Source organism: Nerophis ophidion, unplaced genomic scaffold (assembly GCF_033978795.1).
Source record: "Nerophis ophidion isolate RoL-2023_Sa unplaced genomic scaffold, RoL_Noph_v1.0 HiC_scaffold_45, whole genome shotgun sequence".
Taxonomy (NCBI): domain Eukaryota; kingdom Metazoa; phylum Chordata; class Actinopteri; order Syngnathiformes; family Syngnathidae; genus Nerophis; species Nerophis ophidion.
The window spans coordinates 275,416-295,229 of record NW_026906967.1 but is presented as its reverse complement, the minus strand read 5'-3'; the positions used below and the strand labels follow the sequence as shown (position 1 = coordinate 295,229).

Sequence of the window (19,814 nt, the reverse complement as noted above, 5' to 3'; positions counted from 1 at the left end):
CGGTGGCTCCAGCTGAATGGGCGGGATCCCGGAGAGGTGGAGGGAATACTGCTGGAGCAGTTCGTCGACGCCCTTCCGCTCAAGACAGCCGCGTGGGTGAGGTGCCATTGCCCTGCCGACGTGAAAACAGCGGTGACACTGGCCGAGGACCACCTAGCGGTCCAGAGGGAAGCGACGACGAAAGCAGCCGAAAAGGCCCTCCCAGCACTTCACCGACGACTCACGCCACCAGACGGGATGACACTGGAGCAGCGCCCTCACCTGGCCGGAGGACCTGGAAGCATGGAGCAGGTCCCCTCCTCGAACACGCACACACGCACCCACGCACCCAGTCACACACACACACATCCAACAAGGGGGGTGGGGGGGGACCGGGGATATAATCTGCTTTCTCCTTGTCAGTTTCAGGGTACCAGCGCTGTCCAGAGAGGGCTTCCCTCACAGAGTGCACATCAGACACCTGGGCCGGTGTGCTGGGGTTGCGGTCAACCCGGTCACGTTCGCCGGAAGTGCTCCTTAATGGAGGTGGGGCATGTGATGCGGGTTGTCGGGTGCCCGATCCGGGGGAGACGTACTGTGTCCCAGTAAGAATACAAGGGAGTACATACCGGGCGATGGTGGATTCGGGCTGTAAACAGTCCATGATGCACCAAAACCTGGTTCGACCCGGGGTGTTGAGGCAGGCGACACTGGGAAGAATTAGGTGTATTCATGGGGATGTGCACGAGTACCCGATTGTGCCAGTGGAAATTTGGCATGAAGGTCAAAAGCATAATGTTAAGGTTGCCGCAAGCGCGCACCTTACGCATCCCATAATTTTAGGAACAAATTGGCCGGGGTTTAGCCAGTTAGTGACACAATGTGTGGGGATGTGTTCACGGACTGTAGGACAGGGGAATATCCGCGCAGTACTCGCTGGCGACGCGGATTCATCCGGCACTAACAGGCGGGAACCGGCAGGGGCTTCGCGGGAGGCCCCACCGGCCCTCCGCTGGCGGTCCACGGAGGATTTTCGCCTTGAGCAGTCCCGCGATGAAACTTTGCGCGCGGCCTGGGACCAGGTGGTTTGCACAGACGGTCAGCTGGTGCGCCCGGGGAAAACGCAGGTATTCCCCCACTTTGTGATTATTAGGGATAGGTTATATAGAGTGAGACGTGACACTCAAACAGGTGAGGAGTCCACCCAGTTTTTGGTGCAAAAACCCCGCCGGGAAATGGTTTTCCAGGCGGGGCACTGCAATCCCCTCGCTGGCCACTTGGGGTACGAGAAAACACTCAATCGGGTCACGGTCCGTTTCTATTGGCCAGGCATCCGGGCAGATATACGCCGCTGGTGTGCTGCCTGTCCGGATTGCCAGCTGGTAAACCCGGTGGCCGTCCCGAAGGCCCCTTTGCGCCCATTACCACTCATGGAGGTCCCGTTCGAAAGAATTGGGATGGACCTCATCGGACCATTTAACCCAAGCACACGGGGATATCGCTTTGTGTTAGTTCTGGTGGATTACGCAACGCGGTATCCCGAAGCAGTGCCTCTGCGCTCCATCTCTGCCAAGAGTGTGACGCAAGCACTCTTCACCGTCATCTCCAGCGTCGGAATCCCGAAAGAGATTTTGACGGACCAAGGCACGTCCTTTATGTCACGCACGATACAGGAACTGTACGGGTTATTGGGGGTTAAAGCGATCCGCACCAGTGTATACCACCCACAAACTGACGGGCTGGTGGAACGGTTTAATAAAACGCTGAAAACCATGATCCGTAAGTTCATGCACGAGGACAAACCTAATTGGGATAAATGGCTGGATCCCCTAATGTTTGCGATGCGGGAGGCACCCCAGACCTCTACCGGTTTTGCACCGTTCGAGTTGTTATACAGCAGGAAGGTGCGCGGCGTATTGGACCTAATAAAAGAAAGCTGGGAGGAAGATTCAAGCCGCAGTAAAAACGAAATACAATACGTTATGGACCTGCGGGCAAAACTCCACCAGGTGGGGCACTTGTCACGCGAAAATTTGCTCCGCGCCCAGCAACGGCAACAGCGTACGTACAACAAGGGAACCCGGCTGAGAAAATTTTCACCGGGAGAAAAAATACTTGTACTACTCCCAACTTCCAGCTCAAAATTACTAGCAAAGTGGCAAGGACCCTTTGAGGTCACACGGCAGGTAAATGATGTGGACTACGAGGTTCGGCGCTCGGACAGAGGTGGAGGCTTACAAATTTACCATGTAAACCTACTGAAAGCATGGAGGGAGGCCGAGCCTGTCTCCATGGTGACGGTAGTGAGAGAGGATGAGGAGTTGGGGCCAGAGATCCCGCACTCTGCTTCTTCTTCTCCTCTTCCCTGTGATGACCAGCTCACATTGGCTCAAAGAGCAGAGGTTGCTGAGTTACAGCGGCGCTATGCAGATGTGTTCTCCTCGCAGCCCGGGCGCACGGATCTCATCCAACATCATATTGAGACCAGCCCGGATTACGGTGCGGTCTCGGCCATACAGGCTTCCCGAGTACAAACGCAAAATCGTGCGGGACGAATTAAAAACCATGCTGGAGTTAGGAGTAATAGAAGAATCCCAGAGTGCATGGTGCAGCCCTACTGTTCTTGTAGGGAAGAAGGATGGGTCCGTGCGGTTCTGTGTGGATTACCGCAAGGTGAATGAGGTGTCACGTTTTGACGCGTACCCAATGCCTCGGGTCGACGAGCTTCTGGATCGGCTGGGCACTGCTCGTTTTTTCACGACACTGGATTTAACCAAGGGCTACTGGCAGATTCCCTTATCACCAGAGTCCCGGGAAAAATCGGCCTTCTCCACTCCCGAAGGTTTATACCAGTTTGTGACGCTCCCGTTCGGGTTGTTCGGTGCGCCTGCCACGTTCCAGCGCCTCATGGACCGGGTGCTGCGACCCCACGCTGCATACGCGGCTGCCTACCTGGATGATGTTATCATCCAGAGTATCAGCTGGGAAGATCACCTACGGCGGGTGGGGGCAATGTTCGAGTCCATGAGGCGGGCAGGGCTCACCGCCAACCCGGCGAAGTGCGCGGTTGGCCGGAGGGAGGTATAGTATCTGGGGTACCACTTGGGGGGGGGAAGGCTGCAGCCACAGGTTGACAAGACGGCAGCAATTGCGGCCTGTCCACCCCCCAAGACTAAAAAAGAGGTGAGGCAGTTTTTGGAACTGGCGGGCTACTACCCCGGTTTGCGGACCTGACCAGCCCACTGACAGACCTCACCCGAAAGGGTGCTCCAGACCAGGTCCAGTGGACGGAGCGGTGCCAGCAGGTGTTTGAGGAGGTAAAGAAAGCACTCTGTGAGGAGCCGGTACTGCGCATGCCAAATTTTAACATTCCCTTCTGTCTGCAGGCGGACGCGTCGGGCCGGGGACTGGGGGCCGTTTTGACCCAGCGGGTGGAGGGTGTCGATCGCCCCATACTTTACATCAGCCGGAAATTGTCGGACCGGGAGGCGAGGTACAGTACGGTGGAGAGGGAGTGCCTCGCCATCCGGTGGGCGGTCGGGGCCCTCTGCTACTACCTGCTGGGACGGGCCTTCAGTCTCTGCTCAGATCACAAACCTCTCCAGTGGCTCCACCGTATGAAGGACGCCAATACGCTTATCACCCGGTGGTATCTCGCATTACAACCCTACAACTTCCGGGTGGTCCATAGGCCGGGAGCGCAGATGGCCGTGGCCAACTTCCTCTCTCGCTCCGCTATTGGAAGGGAGGGTGAGGGGGAGTGGGCACGGCCGGACAGGTGCCCGGCCTGTGTCTGGCGGTGGAGGCATGTGGAGAGGGGCGTGTTCCACGCGTCCCCTGCGGGCGGGGTGTGTGCAGGGGCCGGCTATGAAGCAGCCAACAGGTGAGTGGATACCTCAGCTGGAAGGAGTTATCTAATCACCTGTTCCCTTTATTAGCAGCGCTGGAGACCATGAACGGGAGAGGGACGCATGAGGACGCAGGAGAGAGGCAGAGAGACGAACAAGGGACAGCTGAAAAGCTGGAAAGATGGACAATTGTGTAAAGTAAAAGATGTATTAAATACTGTGTCAAACCTGTATCCTGAGCTGTGTGATACTGTGGTCAGAAGTAGCCGGGCGAGACGCAGGAAACGTCCACACAAGCCAATTTATACTCGCTCCAATTAATAATAACTCCCTTATTATTTTCATTGTGTTATTGTCAGGTCAGGTCTTATCCCTGCTACTGGTCAAATGTAACCCAATACAACCTGCTGCATGGATAGATGGGACCCGTCAGCCCAGTAAGGCGACCCATCTAGGAAAAGGAAAACTCAGATCCAAACCGCCCCTGCCTTGTGGTATACCTTTCTTGGGGAAGGCTTCGGGAGTAAACCCTGAGGGAAAAAATCAGGAGACGGAGACCCTAAGGTGGTCCACTGCTGACTACAGCGGTGCACTGGCAACTCCTGCGACACTGTTGGTGCCAAATTGTACCAGCTCTTGCTGCTCCTTTGGATCCATCATCAGTGTGAAGAGGGGGGGTCCTGCTGCACAGGCAACAGCATGACCTCCATACTACTCTGCCCTGGCTTGCGCCCTGTAGAGGTCACTCCAGCCTCGTGTCATAGCGTGGAAACAACGGGAAACAACGGGAAGCAACAGTCTGCCGGTTATAAATTACAATGCTCCGACGGAAGGAGAGATCCTTGAATTTCATTGGACAGCTCCTGCCCGAATTAAGCTGGGCAGCCCCCAGCCTATTAGGTCCTGTCCCGCCACATTAGGTGCATGGTGATTAGGAAAAAAAATGACAAGCAGACTGCAAGACCTGCACCAAGCATGAAACAATGTATGAAAACCAGGTGCCCAGTCCTAAAACTGGGAAGCTGGAATGTCCGAACTTTGACATCCGGACACTCAAACGATCTCCAATACATCAGTGATGCTAGAAAAAAAAAAAAAAAAAAACGGCTGTCATTAACAATGAGCTACTGAGACTCCAGGTAGACATAGCTGCATTGCAAGAGACCCGCCTAGCCGACTCGGGAACCCTCAAGGAGAAATACTTTAGCTTCTTCTGGCAAGGAAAGAGTACCGGAGACCGCAGAGAACATGGAGTTGGATTCGCTGTCAGGAACACCTTGTTAAAGATGGTTGAACCAGGAGACTGTCACACCGCGGTGAAGGAAGTCTTGTCTTGGTTTTTCTGTCTTGTGATTTACGTGTTTTATTTTGAAACGCTATCCTCCTGTTTCAGATCACGAGCCATTCCTCTTGTGTCACCAGTCTGACGTCATCCCTGACCCCTGATTGTTTCCACCTGTTTCCCAGTATCCCCATACAGTATCCTATTTAAGCTCACGCCTCCTCTTGTCCTGTGCCAAATCGTCTCGTCTTATGTGCCTTTCTAGCATCCATGCCCATGTCCATGATTATCTCCTTGTCTTGCCCTTTTTTTCTGGTTTTCTTTTTTGGATCAAGCAGTCATGTTGCTGTAATTTTGAGTTTACCTTGTTCCTCCTTCAAGCACCCTTTGTTATCCTTCAACCACCTAATTAGTGATTGTTTGTGTTTTGATTGAGTCTTTTTTGTTTATTCCTATTTAGTGTATGTATATATGTAAATCATTTTTGTTTTTTCCTCCTGTTGGAGCGCTTTTGGTTATTTCTTATATTTATTCTACTTTTGTTAGTTTTTTTCTTAGATTAGAGATTCCTCCTATTTTTTGGAGTGATTTTGATTTACATTTTTCTCTGAATTATATTCCGCGTATTTTGATTATTCGTGTGAAATACTATTTGCTCTGGAGGTAAAAAGTCATTTCAAAATAAAAGCTTTATTTTTTGAACTTCCTCTCTGCATCTAGGTCCTCTCCTTATTCCGAGTCGTAACGGAGACAAATGATCCAAACGCCTGATGACACTCCATCTCCACACCTCTAATGTCCCAGTGACCCTAGCCTGCGAATATGGCCCCACTCTAACGTCTACAGCAGAAGTGAAGGATACATTTTATGCCAACCTGAATGATGTCATCAAGAACATTCCCCCCAAGGAACATCTCATCATCCTTGGTGACTTCTATTCGAGAGTGGGAGCTGACCATGACTCATGGCCTTCCTGTCTTGGACACTTCGGAGTTAGCAAGGTCATAGAGAACGGGCAACGGCTACTGGAGTTCTGTTCCTACCATAACCCTTGCGTGACCAACTCCTACTTTCAGATGAAACCACAGCACAAGGTGACATGGCGCCATCCCCGCTCAAAGCATTGGCATCAACCAAACATGATCCTGATCCAACAAGCGAACCTCAAGTTTGTGCTTGTTATTCATAGTTACCCCAGCGCAGACTGCGAACCCAACCATGCAATTGTCTGTTGCAAGATCAAGCTACAACCAAAAATGTTTCACAACTCCAAACAGAAAGGCAAGCCCCACATTGAGTCCACCAGCATGCATCTTCCAGAGTAAGTACAAGAGTTTGCCATGTCCCTCAACAACATCCTGTCTGAAGAACAACATCACTACTCCGCCTCCGAGAAATGGGGCCACCTCACGGAGGTCGTTCAGAAAACAGCCCTTGCAACCTTGGAGAGGAGGATCTTCAAAAACAGCAACTGGTTTGTTGCCAAGTCCAACGAGATGACCTTGTCATTGAAGCAAAGCGTGCTGCCCTCACTGAATACAAACACTTCCCAAATGAGAAGTCTCTGCAAGCACTGAGAACTACAAGAAGCAAAGTGCAACAGACTGCAAGACATTGTGCCAATGAATACTGGCAACAACTCAGTGAATCCATCCAGTCTGCAGCTACCTCAGGTAACATCAGAGGGATGTACGAGGGCATAAAGGCTGCTCTGGGCCCAACACAGAGCAAAACAGCCCCCCTAAAGACCACCAGCGGGGAAGTTATGACTGACAAGGGCAAGCAGATGGACAGATGGGTAGAGCACTATTCAGAACTCTACTCCAGGGAAAACACTGTAGTCGCCTCAGCCCTTGATGCCATTGAACAGCTGCCCATCATTGAAGAATTAGATGCTAAACCAACACTTTCTGAACTTAACAAAGCGATTGACAGCTTAGCGACTGGCAAAGCACCTGGTACTGATGGCATCCCCCCAGACCTCATCAAGAGCTGTAAAGACACCCTCCTGCAGCCTTTGCATGATTTCCTCTGCCAGTGCTGGAAAGAGGGAGCCGTGTCGCAGGACATGAGAGATGCCAAGATTGTCACCCTTTACAAAAATAAGGGCGGCAGGAGCGACTGTAACAATTACAGGGGCATCTCCCTCCTGAATATGGTAGGAAAACTCTATGCCCGTGTTATACTTGTGCGCCTTCAGAAACTTGCTGAGCGCGTTTACCTGGAATCTCAATGCGGGACATGGTATTCTCCCTACGCCAACTACAGGAGAAATGCAGGGAACAACAGAAGCCCCTGTGCATATCCTTCATTGACCTGACCAAGGCTTTCGACCTGGTTAGCAGAGAAGGGCTCTTCAGCAACTACCGAAAATTGGATGCCCTCCAAAGGTCCATAGTCTCATTAGATATTTCCATGACGACATGAAGGCAACCATCCAGTATGAGGGTAGCATACTGGATGGTTCATTTCACATTACGAGAGGAGTCAAGCAAGTTTGCGTCCTTGCTCCTACCCTTTTCGGCATCTTCTTTGCCCTGCTTATCAAACATGCTTTTAAGACTGCAACAGAAGGGGTGTATCTACGTACAAGATCTGACGGCCAACTTTTCAACCTAGCCTGTCTTAAAGCAAGATCCACAGTCCGTGAGACAATCATCCGGGACATGCTCTTTGCTGATGATGCTGCCGTCATTTCGCACACTGAATCTGTCCTTATGGACAGATTCTTCCAGGCCTGCAAAGACTTTGGGTTTTCCATCAGCCTAAACAAGACCAATGTGCTGAGTCAGGAAGTGGACACTCCACCAGCCATCACAATCGATAAGCACCAACTCGAAATCGTACACCAACTCACTTACCTGGGATCCACCATCAGTGACAATCTGTCCCTTGATGTTGAGATCAACAAACGTATCGGCAAAGCTGCCACAACCCTAGGGCGCCTCACACCCCGCGTCTGGGAAAACCGGAAGCTGACAACTCCTACCAAGATGGCAGTGTACAACGCCTGGATTGTCCGTACTCTTCTGTACGGCAGCAAAACATGGACTACATACTTCAAACAGGAGCGCAAACTGAACACCTTCCACATGCGCTGCCTTCGCCGCATCCTCGGCATCCATTGGAGTGACAAGGTGACGAATGCCCAAGTCCTGCAACGCACTGGTCTTGCTACCATGTTCACGCTGCTCACATAACGCAGGCTGCGTTGGCTCGGCCACGTGTGCGGTATGGAGGATGGACGTACCCCAAAGGAGATCCTGTATGGCGAACTTGCCTCTGGCAAGAGAGCTGTTCGCCGGCCGAAAGTACGCTTCAAAGATGTCTGCAAGCGGGACATGAAAGCCCTGGACATAAACACTGAACATTGGGAAGATGTAGCGGCTGACCGCAGCAAATGGCGCAGTGTCCTTCACAAACAGCTGAAGACTGGCGAGGAAAAGATCCATGCCACAGCCAATGAAAAAAGAACCAAGCGGAAGACAAGCACTCCTGCAGTTGCGCCTTCCAGCTACATCTGCAGTAAATGCGGCCGTGTTTGCCTCTCCCACATCGGACTCATCAGCCACAGCAGGCGTTGTCGCTGAGTTTAAACTTCACCTCTGGACTGGCGCAGTATCCATAGTCGTTACGACTGACGGAGGCCTAGGGAATTTTTTTTTTGAATTTTTTTTTTACAAAAGTTATGTTTTTAATACACCTATATTCATACACTAAATATGTATTCAATATTCATATTCTAAACAAATATTTAATATTCATACTCTAATCATATGTTTATTATTCCTACTATAAATATGTTTTAAATATTTATACACTAAACATTTATTTATTTTCATACACTAAACATGTTATTAATATTTATACATTAAACATGTATTTAATATTTATACACTAAACATGTATTTAATATTTATACACTAAACATGTATTTAATATTCATACACTAAACGTGTATTTAATATTTATACATTAAATGTTGCGATCTGCTGCTCAGATCTTCACGTGTTTGTTTTTTCATTCTCTGTCTCGCCCCGCACACCTGCTAATAATTATCACCCTCCTATTTAAGCTCACCTTTTCTGTTCACTCATTCTCGGATCCTAATTTGCCCACGCGCATCAGTGACGACTCTCATCATTCGTATGTATTTTCTCGCTAGCTCTCACGCCAAGCCACTTTATTGTCTAGCTTTCATGCTAAATGTTTTGTTTACTCTTTTGTGTCCTCGTACCAAGTTCTAGTTTTCCTTGTTTTATCCTAGCTTTCACGCTAGCGTCTTTTGTTTACTTTTTTCTCTTTACACCAGTATTTTTGTTCATAGACTTTTGTTATTAAATACCCTTTATCTTACCTATGCTGTGTTCTGCTTCGACGCATCCACGGGAAAACCACACCGGCATTACAATGCCGAAGAAGAGTCACCACAGTAGGATCCGAGCATTAAAAAGTTTTTCCGCGTCTGGCAACCACGAGGAGACCTTCGACGAAGGCACATGGAGGGTATTCCGAGCGATGGAGGCTGAAACTCTCCGATGCAATCCAGACGAAAGCATGATGTGGGACCTGGAGGGAAGACTGGTTCCGATCGATGCTTCCGGGAGCGGTGAGTTTCCCTCCCGCAGCGCTCGCGCTCGTCCGCGTAGGCGGAAGCCGCGAAGTATGGCTTCGTCGGGCGACAGAGACTTGCCCACTCCATGTCTCCCTCCTCACGAACACAGCAACCTACAGTCAGCACACAAGACCCCTACACCATTGTTTGGGGACCCAATAACACACTTTGCTAACAGTTTTACCGACTGGGCAAATTCCCAACTTGTGTCCCGCGCAGATGACGTCATTTCGTCGACGCCCCCCGGTAACGCAAGCCCGTCCTCCAATGATGACGTCATCAACAAGGAATTTTTGGGGAAGATTCGTTTTCTCAGCCATTTTCAAATGACAATAACATTAATAATAATATACAAAAGTATCAGGATATTTTTTCTTATTATTCTAGTCAACCTCAGTCACCTAGTTTTTCTTCTAACCCACCGTTTAAACCTCATTCTCTGCCCAAGTCCAAAGTTTTTTCTCCCTTTTCAAAGGGACACTCTGGACAATATAGAGGGGAGGGGTCTGCCTGCCTCCAAACCTCCCACCACCCTCCCTTATGGTCAGTCCCTGACCACAGGGAACGGGTCTGGGATTCCCGTCTGGAGGGGGGGGCTACGGCCTATAGCTGTGTTGCGGAGGTAGGGCAGACGCTACCTCTTCTTAAAACTACTAAGCCTCCTAGCCCTCCACCTGTTTTTCCCCTGGCCAAGTCTCAACGGCCTTGTAGACCTCCTCCACCTGTTTTTTCCCCGGCCAAGTCTCAACGGCCTTGTAGACCTCCTCCACCTGTGTTCCGTCCGAACCCTAGTCCTTACCCAAGTTCTTGTCCGAGCCCCAGTGTTACTGTAAGTCCTAGTCTTTGTCCTAGTCCTTGCCCGAGCACCAGTTTGATTGTTAGTCCCAGTCCTTGCCCAAGCCCTAGTTTGACCGTTCGTCCTAGTTCTTGCCCAAGCCCTGGTATGACTGTAAGTCCTGGTCGTTGCCCAAGCCCTTCTCAAAGCACTAGTGTGATTGTAAGTCCTGGTCCTCTCTCAAGTCCTTGCCCGAGTCCTAGTGTTTGTCTTATCACTCATCATAGTCCTAGTCCTGCTCACAGCCAGTCCCCTAGTTCTCCTCGGCAGACCCCTGTGCCTGCTCCTCGGCTGAAGCCGACACCTGCTCCTCGGCTGAAGCCGACACCTGCTCCTCGGCTGAAGCCGACACCTGCTCCTCGGCTGAAGCCGACACCTGCTCCCAGTCTGGTTCTCACACCAGCACATGACACTAACCTGGTTTTCACGCCAGAATTCGACTCTCGCCTGGTTCACACACCAGCAGCTTTTTCGGGCCTGGTTCTCACACCAGTTTTGAACTCTAGTCTGGTTCTCACACCAGTTTTGAACTCTAGCCTGGTTCTCAAACCAGCACTAGACTCCCACCTGGTTCTCACACCAGCCTCCGACCCAGAACTGGTTCTCATACCAGTTACAGACTTTAGCCTGGATCTCACTCCAGCAACAGCTCCAAAGCTGGAGCCCACTCCAGTACCAGCTCCAGAGCTGGAGCCTACTCCAGCACCAGTGTCGACGACGGGGCTGGAGCCCACACCAACGTCGACAACAGGGCTGGAGCCTACAACTGTGTCGACAGGGCTGGAGCCTACTCCAGTACCAGCTCCACGCCGCCAAGCGCCGGTACCAGCTCCACGCCGCCAAGCGCCGGTACCAGCTCCACGCCGCCAAGCACTGCCGACGACTAATACGCCTGCCTCTACGACGTCGCCGTTTGCTTCTACGCTGATGACTCCTGCGGCTCCCAGGCCGCCTCCGACGACTCCTGCGGCTCCCAGGCCGCCTCCGACGACTCCTGCGGCTCCCAGGCCGCCTCCGACGACTCCTGCGGCTCCCAGGCCGCCTCCGACGACTCCTGCGGCTCCCAGGCCGCCTCCGACGACTCCTGCGGCTCCCAGGCCGCCTCCGACGACTCCTGCGGCTCCCAGGCCGCCTCCGACGACTCCTGCGGCTCCCAGGCCGCCTCCGACGACTCCTGCGGCTCCCAGGCCGCCTCCGACGACTCCTGCGGCTCCCAGGCCGCCTCCGACGACTCCTGCGGCTCCCAGGCCGCCTCCGACGACTCCTGCGGCTGCAGCACCCGCATCATCCTCGCCAGCTGCACTCGGGCCTGCTTTGGCTGCAGTCCCCGCACCCTCGTCTGCTGCTTCCAAGCCTGCTGGGATTTCGGTGCTGAGGCGTCGTCCACCACGTCGATCACGGGCGTGGCCTCTGCGAGGTCATCCTCCTCGCCAGACACTCCCTCCTCCATGTCGGCCACGGATGTGGCCGTGCCCGGGTCGTCCGCCTCGCCGGGCACCTCATCCTGCGATGCGGCCACTAATGTGGCCTTTTCGAGGTCGCCCGCCAAAACTTTTTCGGCAGCAGCGTTCCACCCGCCGCCGCCACATGATGTGTCCTCGGTGGATTCGGGGACATGCGATCTGGCGACCCTCCACCGTGGCCTCCCTCCGCCCTCCCTTCGTTTGTGAACTTTTCTGGTTTTGGGGAGGGGGTTCAAGTTTTTGTTTGTTTTTTAAGACATCTGGTATCTGTCTTTTGTTGGGGGGGAATACTGTTGCGATCTGCTGCTCAGATCTTCACGTGTTTGTTTTTTCATTCTCTGTCTCGCCCCGCACACCTGCTAATAATTATCACCCTCCTATTTAAGCTCACCTTTTCTGTTCACTCATTCTCGGATCCTAATTTGCCCACGCGCATCAGTGACGACTCTCATCATTCGTATGTATTTTCTCGCTAGCTCTCACGCCAAGCCACTTTATTGTCTAGCTTTCATGCTAAATGTTTTGTTTACTCTTTTGTGTCCTCGTACCAAGTTCTAGTTTTCCTTGTTTTATCCTAGCTTTCACGCTAGCGTCTTTTGTTTACTTTTTTCTCTTTACACCAGTATTTTTGTTCATAGACTTTTGTTATTAAATACCCTTTATCTTACCTATGCTGTGTTCTGCTTCGACGCATCCACGGGAAAACCACACCGGCATTACAATGCCGAAGAAGAGTCACCACATTAAACATGTATTTAATATTCATAGATTGAACATGTATTTAATATTCATACACTAAACATGTATTTAATATTTTTACACTAAACATGTATTTAATATTCATACACTAAACATGTATTTAATATTAATACACTAAACATGTATTTAATATCCGTACATTAAACATGTATTTAATATTTGTACACATACATGTATTATTCATACACTAAACATGTATTTAATATTCATACGCTAAACAAATTTTTACTATTTATACACTAAATATGTATTATTCATACACTACACATGAATTTGATATTCATCCAACAAACATGTATTAAATAATCATACACGAAACATATATTTAATTTATACACCAAACATGTATTTAATAATCATCCAGCAAACATTTATTACATATTCACACACCAAAAATGTATTAAATATTCATACACTAAACATGTATTTAATATTGATACACTAAACATGTATTTAATATTAATACACAAAACATGTATTTAATATTAATACACTAAACATGTATTTAATATTGATACACTAAACATGTTAACAAACCACCCCCCTCTAAATAAGGCACACTTGGAAATATTGGATTTCTTTGTGTGCAGTTGCGGCAGAAGTCCACAGGAGGGCGCACGTTCCCTCTTAATAAGTCTGGTTCTCTCTCTCTCTCTCTCTCTCTCTCTCTTTCTCTCTCTCTATATATATATATATATATATTTTTTTTTTTGATACACTAAACATGTATTTAATATTTACACACTAAACATTTATTTATTATTTATACACTAAACATGTATTTAATATTTATACATTAAACATTTACCGTATTTTCTTGAATTGCCGCCAGGGCGCTATTTAATTTAAAAGCTCTCCTCACTCCTGCGCTTACCAAAGGCATGCGGTAAAAGTAAGCATGCGCTAATTTTTTTAAAAACTCTCACTCCGGCACTTAGCAAAGGCATGCAGTAAACATTTGAGTGTGATGTAAGGATACCATCATGAAAACTACTTTTAATTGAAAAAAAAACGTAGTTATGGTCTTACCTTTATTTATGAATATAGTCCATGCCAGCTCCTTCTGATCAAAAGCATCGATAATTTGTTTAAAGAAGTCTTCCTTATCTTTCTTCAGTTTTAAAAGTCTCGATGGGGAACTTCCTTTATTACCTCCTGCTTCGACTGAAATTCCAGTTTCGAAAACTGTTTTATTTGAATAAACACACGCTGCTCACTCTTGCTGGTCCAGTTCATGGTCGGTCGGTGTGTAGCCATACCGCGCTCTCGTTTGGGTTGTTCGCGACGTGCAGGCCGCTGCTATCAGTTAGCTCGGCTCCTCCTGGGCGACGAAAGAATTATCGTCAGACAACTCCCCCTCCCGTTCTGCTCCGTGGGTGATCTCTTTATCCCACCACTGCCACCATGAAGTGTTATTGTATAAATAATACACTGGGTATTTAGGACTGGAACATGCTTTATTTCAGCCCGGTTGTTTACATAACCAGCATAGGAGTGTTACATCCTAAAAAGTTCCGTCATATCCGTCCCAGCACATATCACGTCACTCATTTCACTTCTTCTGCAGCCGAGTAGTCGCAAGAAGGATCACTAGCGCCCTCTACCACCAGGAGGCGGGAGTCATTTAATGACTCATGTTCGACACACGCTGCACGCAGCTATGGTATTGTGACGGTCTCAAGCTGTCGTCTTGCGGGTTGCAAGGACCACCAAGGAAGGAAATGGCTTGAGCAGTTTGACTTTGTTTATTTTTCAATAAAACCTCAGTCCAGGTCGCTCTTCCGCTCATCCTCTCCACTCGCTCGCCGTCTGCTCTTGAGCCGGGCTCCAGCGTGCCCTGCCTGTCTGTCGGACCGTCGGCTACACCTCTCCACAGGTACCGGTATATTAATAAAACATAGCTGCTAACTGTTCTTTTTAGCATATTCAATAGCTTGGACCTTAAATCCTACGGAATAAGCTCCTAATCTTCTTCCCTTTATGCGATTTCAAATTATTGAAATCAGCCTCCTCCATTTTGAAAATGATGACAAGGGAAGTGTCATTCGTGACATGACGAGTTTGACCAGGCGGTAATACTAAGCATGAGCTAATTATTTTGTGAAGCGAGTTTGACCCGACAGTAATTCAAGGCAGGCGCATACTATATGCCCTGCGGCAATTCAAGGAAATACGGTATTTAATATTTATGCACTAAACAGGTATTTAATATTCATACATTAAACAGCTGTTTAATTAAAATGTATACACTAAACATGTGAAGTCTGGGACACTAAATAAGGTACACTTGGAAGTAATGAATTTCTTTGAGTGTGCAGTTGCAGCAGAAGTCCACAGGAGGGCGCACGTTCCCTCTTAATAAGTCTCTCTCTCTCTCTCTCTCTCTCTGTCTCTCGCTCTCTGTATATATATATATATATATATATATATATATATTAAATTTATACACCAAACATGTATTTAATATTTAAACACTAAACTAGTTTTTAATGTGCTTGTATTAAACAGTTGTTTAGTTAATACTTCTACACTAAACATGTAAAGGAGGAATTGGAAGTCTGGGACACTAAATAAGGCACACTTGGAAGTAATGAAGTTCTTTGTGTGTGCAGTTGCAGCAGAAGTCCACAGGAGGGCGCACGTTCCCTCTTAATAAGTCTGGTCTCTCTCTCTCTCTCTCTCTCTCTCTCTCTCTCTCTCTCTCTCTCTCTCTCTCTCTCTCTCTCTCTCTCTCTCTCTCGCTCTCTCTCTCTATATATATATATATATATATATATATATATATATATATATATATATATATACATGTATATATATACATATATATATATATATATAATTTATACGCTAAACATGTATTTAATATTTATGCACTTGATACGTTTTTAATATTCATATATTAAACAGTTGTTTAGTTAATACTTATACACTAAACATGTAAAGGAGGATTCGGAAGTCTGGTCTCTCTCTCTCTCTCTCTCTCTCTCTCTATATATATATATATATATTTAATTTATACGCCAAATATATATTTAATATATATGCACTAATTAAGTTTTTAATATTCATATATTAAACAGTTGTTTAATTAATACTTATACACTAAACATGTAAAGGAGGAATTGGAAGTCTGGGACACTAAATAAGGCACACTTGGAAGTAATGAAGTTCTTTGTGTGTGCAGTTGCAACAGAAGTCCACAGGGGGGCGCACGTTCCCTCTTCATAAATCTGGTCTCTCTCTCTCTCTCTCTCTCTCTCTCTCTCTCTCTCTCTCTCTCTCTCTATATATATATATATACATATATATATATATATATATACATATATATATATATATATATATATATACATATATATACATATATATATACATATATACATATATATATATATATATATTTGATTTATACGCCAAATATATATTTAATATATATGCACTAATTAAGTTTTTAATATTCATATATTAAACAGTTAAAAGCGCTTGGGAGATCAATCTAGATACAACATTTCAAAGGCACGGTCCAAATTGATCTAATCCTAAAATGGCAGTCTCTCCCTCCTCACTCACTCTCACCCGCCCCTTCTTCTCCTCCCTACCTCGGACAGTTTAGATAACAGATTGTTATGTCTTCATTCCAACATTCCAAATTCAAGGTCTATGTAAAAGGCTCACACTTTAGCTGTTCTAAAATCTAACTAGGAAATAAAAAGACAACCATATCCAACCAAATCCAGTAGGCAAACAAAGTTCCCAGGCCAAGGAACAGAAAACAAATTACTTAAATAGTGACTATGATGATTAGAACTAGGTGTGAGGCTGAGGACAGGGGCGTGATTTGGAGACCAGGTGGAAACTAATGAGTATCTATGGAAACAAACAAAACCAGGAAGTGCAAAACGGGAAACAAGAGTCCAAAAACAAAACATAAACATGATCAAACATAAACCTGATTAATAGGCATGACAAACAGTTGTAATGAAGAAAGGTTAGCATGTCTACATGCTCTGGGGTGAGGCTGGTTCTTTTCTTGTTTACAATATTCCCAGCAGCTGAAAATAGGCGCTCAGAAGAGGTCGATGTGGCCGGACCTGGGAAGGGCTGATCTGTGTGCAGTTCATAGGGTGAAAGACCCGTTTTGTTCATGGACATTTGAGTGGTCATTAAAGTCAATGGTAATGCATCAACCCACTTCAATTTGGTCTGTGCACAGATTTTAGCCAATTTGTTTTCATTCTTGTTCATTCTCTCAACCTTAACTAAAAATGTTGAGAGAATATCACATTAGTGCATGAATATAAGTGTATGAGAAACCGAACTTATGTAAAAAAAATATAATTACAAAAAAATTGAATTAAAAAAGGAAAAAGGCCAATAGGGCTGAGCGATGAAACGATATCAATAATTATCGAAAAAGATCAATTAAAAAAATATTATTTCTGAAAAAAATCCCTAAAGGGCTGGGCCGTTAAACTCAATCAATCAATCAATCAATCAATGTTTACTTATATAGCCCTAAATCACTAGTGTCTCAAAGGGCTGCACAAACCACCACGACATCCTCGGTAGGCCCACATAAGGGCAAGGAAAACTCACACCCAGTGGGACGTCGGTGACAATAATGATTATGAGAACCTTAGAGAGGAGGAAAGCAATGGATGTCGAGCGGGTCTAACATGATACTGTGAAAGTTCAATCCACAATGGATCCAACACAGTCGCGAGAGTCCAGTCCAAAGCGGATCCAACACAGCAGCGAGAGTCCCGTTCACAGCGGAGCCAGCAGGAAACCATCCCAAGCGGAGGCGGATCAGCAGCGCAGAGATGTCCCCAGCCGATACACAGGCGAGCAGTACATGGCCACCGGATCGGACCGGACCCCCTCCACAAGGGAGAGTGGGACATAGGAGAAAAAGAAAAGAAACGGCAGATCAACTGGTCTAAAAAGGGAGTCTATTTAAAGGCCAGAGTATACAAATGAGTTTTAAGGTGAGACTTAAATGCTTCTACTGAGGTGGCATCTCGAACTTTTACCGGGAGGGCATTCCAGAGTACTGGAGCCTGAATGGAAAACCTTCTCTAGCCCGCAGACTTTTTTTGGGCTTTGGGAATCACTAATAAACCGGAGTCCTTTGAATGCAGATTTCTTGCCGGGACATATGGTACAATACAATCGGCAAGATAGGATGGAGCTAAACCGTGTAGTATTTTATACGTAAGTAGTAAAACCTTAAAGTCACATCTTAAGTGCACAGGAAGCCAGTGCAGGTGAGCCATTATTGGTATATATGTATGTATATATGTATATAAAGGTATATACAGTATAGGTATATATGTATGTATATATGTATATAAAGGTATATACAGTACAGGTATATATGTATGTATATATGTATATAAAGGTATATACAGTACAGGTATATATGTATGTATATATGTATATAAAGGTATATACAGTATAGGTATATATGTATGTATATATGTATATAAAGGTATATACAGTACAGGCGTAATGTGATCAAACTTTCTTGTTTTTGTCAAAAGTCTAGCAGCCGCATTTTGTACCAACTGTAATCTTTTAATGCTAGACATGGGGAGACCCGAAAATAATACGTTACAGTAGTCGAGGCGAGACGTAACAAACGCATGGATAATGATCTCAGCGTCTTTAGTGGACAGAATGGAGCGAATTTTAGCGATATTACGGAGATGAAAGAAGGCCGTTTTAGTAATGCTTTTAATGTGTGCCTCAAAGGAGAGAGTTGGGTCGAAGATAACACCCAGATTCTTTACCGAGTCGCCTTGTTTAATTGTTTGGTTGTCAAATGTTAGAGTTGTATTATTAAATAGAGGTCGGTGTCTAGCAGGACCGATAATCAGCATTTCCGTTTTTTTGGCGTTGAGTTGCAAAAAGTTAGCGGACATCCATTGTTTAATTTCCTTAAGACACGCCTCCAGCTGACTACAATCCGGCGTGTTGGTCAGCTTTAGGGGCATGTAGAGTTGGGTGTCATCAGCATAACAGTGAAAGCTAACACCGTATTTGTTCCGGGTCAACGTGAATGACTGCTCGCTGACTGCTCTTGTTGCAAAAAAGCTAAGTATCGTTCTATCTGTGTGATTTTAACTGTTTTGCAGCTTTATTTACAACTTATCGAACATATTTAATAGTTCAATTTAACTTGCAAATCACCCGATCTCTGTCTCACCACTTCGCCCTCAGCTAGCTAGCTGCTAAGCTAACGAGGCTAGCGGAGAAAGGCAGCGCCGGTCTGAAGGAAGCTACTCCCCCGCCACCGTGACCTTCACTTCCCGAAGACAGCTGGCACTCCACTCGGCGACGGAAAGTTTCTGTGAGTATGGCTTCCTGCGCTTCATGCACTTTACTCATGGATAGGTTGGCTTTGCTAGAGAGCCGTGTCCGCCAGTTAGAGCAGTGTAATTTCGTAACTTTAGATGTTGCGGACACATCTGCTAGCGTTAGCTGTAGCGAGCTAACTAGCCCAGCTTGTAGCAGCCCTAAGCGGCCTACAAGCTACGGTGTACCGGTTGAGACGCATAATAGATTTAGCCCTTTAGCTAGTCCTACACCCCAGTCTACCGGGCACCACACTTTAGTTATAGGGGACTCCATCACCCGAAACATAAAGCTTAGCAAACCAGCCACAATTAAGTGTATTCCCGGGGGCAGAGCACCTGACATTGAAGCTAATCTTAGGGAGCTAACTCGCAACAGGTCTAGTAAACACGTACGGCAGGCTAACCGCACCACTAGTTATGCGAATATAGTAATACACGTTGGCTCCAATGACGTTAGGATGAGACAATCAGAGATTACAAAGAGAAACATAGCCAGGGCTTGTAATCTCGCCAGAAAGATGTCCAGGCATCGAGTAATTGTCTCTGGCCCCCTGCCTGGGAGAGGCAATGATGAGAGATATAGCAGATTAGTCTCTCTTAACAGGTGGCTGGATAGCTTCAGCAGACAACAGGGATTTACGTTTATTGATAATTGGCCCTCTTTCTGGGGCAAA

At 47.0% G+C, this 19,814-nt stretch overlaps 1 protein-coding gene across 1 annotated transcript in view; it reads right to left on the bottom strand.

Annotated features, from left to right (window-relative positions):
• LOC133546839 (oocyte zinc finger protein XlCOF6.1-like) overlaps positions 1-19,814 on the bottom strand; it is a 267,073-nt gene that overhangs the window by 208,438 nt on the left and 38,821 nt on the right. The window lies entirely within an intron of this gene.